The sequence below is a fragment of the Lutra lutra genome, chromosome 7, assembly GCF_902655055.1.
Source record: "Lutra lutra chromosome 7, mLutLut1.2, whole genome shotgun sequence".
In the NCBI taxonomy this organism is placed as follows: Eukaryota; Metazoa; Chordata; class Mammalia; order Carnivora; family Mustelidae; genus Lutra; species Lutra lutra.
Window position 1 is genome coordinate 62,006,817 of NC_062284.1, and position 8,954 is coordinate 62,015,770.

An 8,954-nucleotide genomic window follows, 5' to 3' on the forward strand; every position below is an offset into this window, starting at 1 on the left:
GTTTTGGTTTTTTAAAAATCAGCATTTTACTTTCCTAAATAGTGGTTAAGAAAGCTTTAATTTTATAGGAATGGGAATTGAAATAACCATAGATGTCCTGGGTATACTATTTCTTGTGTCATTTGGAGCTTGCAACATTTTTTTATCTTTTAGAGTTTTTCATTATCAAAGGCTTATAGTTTTTGCATAGAGTTGCTGTTAATGAAGTTATAGAGTATTCTGAAACCTATCTACAAAACCAGTGATTGGGTTTTCTTTTTTATAAGATTTATTTATTTAAAAATTTGAAAGTCCTGATCTTTGAGTTCTTTCCTTCCCCGCAAAATTGATTTATTTGTGAGAGAGGGCCAGCATGTGAGTGACAGGAGGGGCAGAGGGAGAGCATCTTCAAGTAGATCTCCCAATGAGCCTGGAGCTGCAGGCAGGGCTGGATCTCACCCCCAATGAGATCGTGACCTGAGCTGAAACCAAGAGCTGGATGCTCAACTGACAGCGCCACCCAGGCGTCCCAACCAATGTATGTTTATAACATTTCGGGAGTGGGGTGAGGAGTTGGGTTAAATAGGTAATGGGGATTAAGGAGTGCATTTGCTGTGATGAGCACGTGGTGATAATCACTGTGTTGTACACTGAAACTAATATACCACTGTATGTTAGCTAACTGGAATTAAAATCTTAAAAAAAAAAGTCCTTTTAAAGAAAATTTAGAAAATACATTATTGTATAAGACAAAAATCATCTATAAAATTTTTAAAAATATTTTCAGTCCATCTCATTTAAGCTGGGTAGACATTTACATTTTTGGCATTTAGTTTTTAAACCATACTTATTTTTTAATGTGGCATTAAGATTTATTGATAGAAAATAGTAGTGTATAACCTGTATAATGACCATTTTAAGTCTCCAAAAACAGCTCAGCATTTTCATATATATGTTAGTGTATCTGACCTTGATGTTCCCTTATTTAGGTTTCAGTTTCTCTTGCATTAGTTATTAATAATAGCCAGAAGTGCCAGTTAAAAACATTTTTTTTTCTCTCATTGCAGGAAAGAAAATTGGACTCTTTCATTTTTAAAGATATGGAATGGCATGTTTTCAGAATTCCAAACACAGACTATGCTTGAATTTTTTTTTAAGATTTTATTTATTTGACAGAGATCACAAGTAGGCAGAGAGGCAGACAGAGAGAGAGGAGGAAACAGGCTCCCCAAGGAGCAGAGGGCCCAACATGGGGCTCGATCCCAGGACCCTGGGATCACAACCTGAGCCGAAGGCAGAGGCTTTAACCCACTGAGCCACCCAGGCACCCCTGTACTTGAATCTTAATAAAGAAGTACATCACATGGGGCGCCTGGGTGGCTCAGTGGGTTAAAGCCTCTGCCTTCGGCTCAGGTCGTGATCCCATGGGATCGAGCCTCGCATCGGGCTCTCTGCTCAGCAGGGAGCCTGCTTCCCTTCCTCTCTCTGCCTGCCTCTCTGCCTACTTGCGATCTCTCTCTCTCTGTCAAATAAATAAATAAAATCTTAAAAAAAAAAAAAAGTACATTACGTGTATTTTTTTTCTTTTCTTTCTTTCTTTTTTATTTTTTTACTAACATATAATGTATTATTTGTTTCAGGAGTGCAGGTCTGTGATTCATCAGTCTTACACAATTCACAGCACTTGCCATAGCACATACCCTCCCCAATGTCCATCACCCAGCCACCCCATCCTCCCACCGCCTCCCCTCCAGCAACCCTCAGTTTGTTTCCTAAGATTAAGAGTCTCTTACAGTTTGTTTCCCTCTCTAGTTTCATATTGTTTCATTTTTTCCCTCCCTTCCCCTATGATCCTCTGTCTAGTTTCTCAGATTCCTCAAATCAGTAGATCATATGATAATTGTCTTTCGCTGATTGACTTATTTTGCTTAACAAAATAGCATCTATTTCAATCTACATCATTGCAAATGGCAAGATGATCTGTTTTTAATGGCTGCATAATATTCCATTGCGCGCGCACGCGCGTGTCTGTGTGTGTGTGTACCACATCTTCTTTATCCATTCATCTGTTGATGGGCATCTAGGCTCTTTCCATAGTTTGGCTATTGTGGACATTGCTGCTGTGAACATTTGGGTGCCTGTGCCCCTTCAGATCACTCATCAGGTGTATTAATATGGTTGTTCTGTCCTGTTTTCCAACCACCATTTTTCTTTTTCAAGAAGAAGGGACATTTCAGTGGTGCGTACTCTATAGCTACTATCATTTATTTTAACCACATGGGATTTTGTTGCAGAAAATTGTTGGGCGTGAGAAAAGCTACAAAATTAATGTTTTCCTTTTATCCTCCTTTTCTTTCTTACTCATACTGTTTTCTTTTCCTTAACTGTTCTCTTTTCAAATATTCTTTCTCCATCCTGAAGTCATTTTTTTCCATTTTTAGAAATTGAGACATAATTCACATAATGTAAAGTTTGCCATTACAGTATACAACTTAGTGGCTTTTGGTATATTCATAATGCTGTGCAACCATGACTACTAATTCCAGAACATTTCCATCACCTCCAAAACAAACCCTATATCTGTTGGTCAGCAGTCCTGTTCTGCCTTTCCCCCATCCTCTGGCAATCATTAATCTACTTTTAAATAGGGTTTACCTATTCTGGACATTTCACATAAATGACTTCATACAGTATGAGGTCTTTTGTATCTAGTTTAATTAGATTAATGCTTTCTAGCCTCATACATGTTGTAGCATGTAACATTCCCTTTTATGGCTGAATGATATTCCATTGTATGGACATTTGGGCATTTGGGTGTTTTCTGCTTTTTGGCTGTTAGCAATAATGCTGCTTTAAACATTTGTGTACAAGTTTTTATGTGGACGTGTGTTTTCATATGTCTCTAATGTACATAGGAATGTAATTGCTGGGTGACATGTAATTCAATGCTTAATCTATTGAAGCCTGAGTTCTTGTCCTGCATTGTTAAATGGTATGTTTTTCCTCCATTAGGTACCAGAATTATAACAGGGGTAGGATATCATCCGTTAGTACCTGGCTATACATTAAAAAAAAAAAAAAACAAAACAACTTTCACCTAAAACAGCGGTTTTCAACATTGGCTGCTCATTGGAGTCATCTGGGAATGTTTAAAATCAACTGGCACTCATTTGCGACGACGTGGATGGAACTAGAGGGTATCATGCTTAGCGAAATAAGTCAATCGGAGAAAGACAACTATCATATGATCTCCCTGATATGAGGGAGAGGAGATGCAACATGGGGGGTCGAGGGGGTAGGAGAAGAGTAAATGAAACAAGATGGGATTGGGAGGGAGACAAACCATAAGTGACTCTTAATCTCACAAAACAAACTGAGGGTTGATGGGGGGAGGGGGTTGGGAGAGGGGGTGGGGTTATGGATATCGGGGAGGGTATGTGCTATGGTGAGTGTTGTGAAGTGTGTAAACCTGGCGATTCGCAGACCTGTACCCCTGGGGATAAAAATATATGTTTATAAAGCTGTAAAAAAAAAAAAAAAGAAAGAAAGAAAGGATGAATCCCCAAGTTTTGTAGCAACATGGACGGGACTGGAAGAGATTATGCTGAGTGAAATAAGTCAAGCAGAGAGAGTCAATTATCATATGGTTTCACTTATTTGTGGAGCATAACAAATAGCATGGAGGACAAGGGGAGATGGAGAGGAGAAGGGAGTTGAGGGAAATTGGAAGGGGAGGTGAACCATGAGAGACTATGGACTCTGAAAAACGATCTGAGAATTTTGAAGGGGTGGGGGGTGGGAGGTTGGGGGCACCAGGTGGTGGGTATTGTAGAGGGCACGGATTGCATGGAGCACTGGGTGTGGTGCAAAAATAATGAATACTGTTATGCTGAAAAAAATTAAAAAATTTAAAAAAAAAAATCAACTGGCACTAACCCCCAGAGTTTTTTATTTAATTAGTCTGGGGTGCTGCTTGGGCCTCCAGGTGATTATGTGTAGCCAAGACTGGGAACCACTGTTCTAACTCTAACTGGAGTTAGACTTGCTGCTTGAAAAGGGGAAGGCAAGGACTTCATATATATACTTTTCTTGGCAAAACTGCTACACATTTGAATGACTTGATATTGTGTCTCTCTATTCTCTTTTTAATGTGTGTAATAGTGATTGAAAGCACATACTCTGTATCGGTCTACCTACCTTGGAACCTGGCTCTACTATATGACCTTGCAAAAGTTGCTTAACCTCACTGTTCCTTAGTTCCTACATCTGTAAAATGTGGAATTAAATAGTGTTTGCTATGATCTAAATATTTCTTGAAATCCTAATTCCTGGTGTGATGGTATTAAGTAGAACCTTTGGAAGGTACTTAAGCCCTGAAGGTGGAGTCCTCATGGATGGAATTAGCGCTTTATAAAACAGGCTCCAGGGGCCCCTGGGTGTCTCAGGTAAGGGTCTGCATTTGGCTCAGGTCATGATCCCACCCCACATCGGGCTTCCTGCTCAGTGGGGAGCCTGCTTCTCCCTCTCCCCCCCCCCCCCCCCCCCCCCCCGTGCTTATGCTCCCTCTCTCACTCACTCTCTATCCAATAAATAAATAAAATTTTAAAAGGGGGGTGAGAACTACCTAGTCCCTTCCACCATATAAGGCATCAGTTTTGTACCAGAAAGAGGGCCATGATGAGAACGTGACCAATGCAGACACCTTGAGCTCAGACTTCTGCCTCCAGAACTGTGACAAATACATTTCTGTTGTTAATAAACTACCAACTCTATTTTTTTGTTATAGCAGCTGGATAGACAAAGAGAGTGTTTTAAGGATTAAATGAATGTGTGTGTGTGTATTTTTTAATTTCTTAGAAAAGTGTCTTGCATGGGGGTGCCTGGGTGACTCAGTTGCTTAAGTGTCTCTTGATTTTAGTCATTATCTCAGGTCATTATCTCAGGGCTGTGAGATGGAGCCGTGCTTCAGACTCTGCACTGGGTGTGAAGCCTGCTTAAGATTCTCTCCATCTCCGGGGGGCCTGGGTGGCTCAGTGGGTTAAAGCCTCTGCCTTCGGCTCAGGTCATGATCCCAGAGTCCTGGGATCGAGCCCTGCGTCGGGCTCTCTGCTCAGCAGGGAGCCTGCTTCCTCCTCTCTCTCTGCCTGCCTCTCTGCCTACTTGTGATCTCTGTCTGTCAAATAAATAAATAAAATCTCTAAAAAAAAAAAAAAAAAGATTCTCTCCATCTCCGTCTGCTCCCTACCCCACCTCCATCCCTGTGCTCACTCTGTCTCTCAAAGAAATAAATAAAATCTTTTTTTAAAAAAAGTGCTTTGTGCATGTATAGTGCTTTGTAAATGTTAACTTGTAGTTGTTACTGTGATTCCTCTCAGTCCTTTACTCACTATCTAGACTTACAAAATGGTGAGTAATGACAATTAAAAAGTTACGTGACTTTTTTAAAAAAGATTTTTATTTATTTATTTGACAGAGAGAGAGCGAGAGCACAAGCAGAGGGAGTAGCAGGCAGAGAGAGAGGGAGAGGCAGGCTCCCAACTGATCAGAGAGCCTGATGTGGGACTCGATCCCAGGACCCTGGGATCATGACTTGAGCCGAAGGCCGCCACTTAACTGACTGAGCCACTCAGGTGTCCCTAAAATGTTACTTGCCCTTTTATTTATTTGCATGTTTGTTCATTTATTTAAAAGATTTTATTTATTCGACAGAGAGATCACAAGTAGGCAGAGCAGCAGACGGCAGGGGCGGGGCGGGGCGGAAGCAGGCTCCCTGCTGAGCAGATAGCCCCGACTCGGGGGCTCCATCCCAGGACCCTGAAATCATGACTTGAGCCAAAGGCAGAGGCTTAACCCACTGAGCCACCCCAGCACCCCAGTTACTTGCCATTTTAAAGAACTGTCCTATATGTTGAATTCTTGCATAAGAAAAAGTTGAGAAAGTAGCATGATGACATTTTCCTGTATTATTCACCAGCTTCATCAGTCATGGCCAATCTTGTTTTCTCTGTACTCCCACCCATTTACCCACCTTTGAATTATTTTAAAGCACATCCTACAGGTTACCTTTTAAATGGCTTCTAATTTCATATGTTTTCTTTGAATCCCTGAGGAGAGTGACGATTGGTAGGAGGTTTGAGAAAGAGAATACACTGAAGGTGAGGGGCCATGACAGGAGATTGCTTATATTTCAGGATGAAGTTGTAAAATCTTTATTCCAGCTAAGTTCTCTGCTTCTGCATGGGGCCCTCTTTTATCTACCTCTTAGTATTTTGCCATGAAGTACTAAAGACTTATTCAGAACTCATTAGAACCCATTTCTGTCGCCTAATGTGAATGAAATATGGTTCCCAGCTGAACTTTAGCTAGGGCCTTTGCTCTAGCCATCTGTTAGCAGAACATTTAGGACAAATTGTTCTGTATTATTTCCATACCTTTATGCTTTGGAATGCTGATCATCTATTAATGAATGAATATGTTTCTGCAAACTTACATTTGCTTTCAATATGTGCCAACAGAAGATTTCTCTCAAGAGAGGCTAAGAATTCATAATTATGCTTATGAAATGGGGTCTAAAATTAATTCCTTGTCTTTGTTTTCTCCAGTCTTATAAATCTTTCTTGTTTGTCATAAGCTATCATATATTTTTTTAAGATTTTATTTATTTATTTGACGGACAGAGGACACAAGTAGGCAGAGAGGCAGGCAGAGAGAGAGGGGAAGCAGGCTCCCTGCCGAGCACAGAGCCCGATACAGACCTTGATCCCAGGACTCCGAGACCATGACCCAAGCCAAAAGCAGAGACCCAACCCACTGAGCCACCCAGGCACCCGCTATCATATATTTTTAAAGATTTTATTTATTTATTTATTTATTTATTTGAGAGGAAGTGAGAGCAAGGGAGCTAGAAGGAGCATGAGCGGAGGTGGGGGAAGCAAAAGTGGGGGGTGGGCAAGGAGAGAGAGAGAAGCAGACTCCCCACTGAATAAGGAGCCATACCCAGGGCTCAGATTCCAGGATTTGGGATCATGACCTGAGCTAAAGGCAGACATGTAACCAACTGAGCCACCCGGGTGCCCTTAAGCTGTCATGTTTTATGATGAAAATAAATGTATGAATTTTAAAAGTAGTATAACTACATTGCAAACTATTTTGTAAACTGGGAAAAGAAGAAAAATCACTTAATTCTACCACCATAGCTCTTGGTTATATTTTAATGATTCCCTCCTAGACTTTTTTCTCCCTATATATATATATATTTTTTTTTTTTTATATAAAGTCTTTTTTTAAATCATTTTTAAATATTATTTTCTCTACCTATATTTTTTATAGCAAGTATTTGATTATTTTTAAGTCTTACTTTGTTTACTTCATATACTGACCATCGCCATTTTGTGTGGTTTTGTGTTTGCTAATAAGCCTTAGCCAGGGGAAAAAAACCCAACATTTTAGGCAGTCTTTAACTTTTTAGACATGCAAAGCTGTATATATATTTGTCTAGATAAGTACCAATCAACCGGAAACTTGGTTTAATTTAAAACTGTTTAGTATCTGTCTTGACATGTGCAGACTCATGGCTGGTGTATAGCTCATACAGTATTACCAACTTTAATATTAAAATTTAGCCTTACAGATAGAAGAATTAATATTTAGTAGCATTTATGTTAATGTCACTTACACTTAACATTGTTGTTTTGCTTTTCTTTTGCCTATTTTTATCTGCTTCCCTAATAATGGCTGACACGAATATTAGCCATGTATCAGGCACTAATAATAAGCGCTTTGTATGGATCATCTTTTTCTTTTTTTTTTTGGATCATCTTTTTTTAATCCTCACAAAAAGGGCCTATTATCTCTATTCTACAAATGTAGAAACTAAATCTTAGTGGATTTAGTTAACTTGCCTGAGGTCATACAGCTGATACATTTTAGGGTCAGAATTTGAATGCTGGAGTTCCTGCTACTCACCACTATCCTAGCCTGCTATGAACAGAAATTTGCACTTGCTGTCAATACATTGATTACCATGAAAGTCTAACCAAAATATACCAAAGAGAATCACAAATTTTTATCCTACAGTAAACTACATGGTGTAAGTTGTAGAGCAACTTACATTAGGATTAATTTTAAGAGAAGGAGTAGGTCATGAACTAACTTAGTAGAATATTTAATGCAAAATCTTTGCTTTCCAGTATAAAATGTTTTATAAAATCATTCCTATATTGGTCTAGGCAGGACACTGGAATTGAGGGTGATTTAAAGTGCTGTTTCTTTTATTACTTCCTAACATATCCCCATTTTTATCAGTGAAGACATGGATCTCCTGTTGACTTAGTTCTAAGACTTTTTTCTTTGTATTCCTTCTTCCCAGTAGTATTAGTTTCATTTTCTAAATTTAAATAATTTCAGGTTCTACAAGATACTTTTTTTTTTTTTGCTTAGTTGCCAAGGCAAGCAATTTCTTTGTTGATTTAAGTAATCACTACACCCAGTGTGGGACTTGAACTCACAACCCTGAGATCTAGAGTCCATTGCTGTACTAACTAAGCTAGCCAGGTGCCCCAGTTCTTCCTTTAATTTAACTAACTGTGACTCTTTTGAAGGGTTCTTATGGTTTTATTATAGAAGGCATCTTAGGGGTGCCTGGGTGGCTCAGTCACTTAAGTGTTTGACTCTTGGTTTCAGCTCTGGTCATGATCTCAGGGTTGTGAGATTGAGTCCCACATTGGGATCCACACTCAGCAGAGAGTCTACTTGAGATTCTCTCTCCCTCTCCCTCTGCCCCTACCCCCCAAAATAAATAAATAGATCTTAAAAAAAAAAAAAAGAAGGCATCTTAAATTTTGAAATGAACTGTCAGGTAGGGGAATTAGTCTGTTTTCTGATATTCAGCACATCTTTGTTAAGGGAAGATGCACCCAATGGTTATGGGCCCAGCATGCTTACTTTTTTTTTTTTTTAAGATTTTATTATTTGAC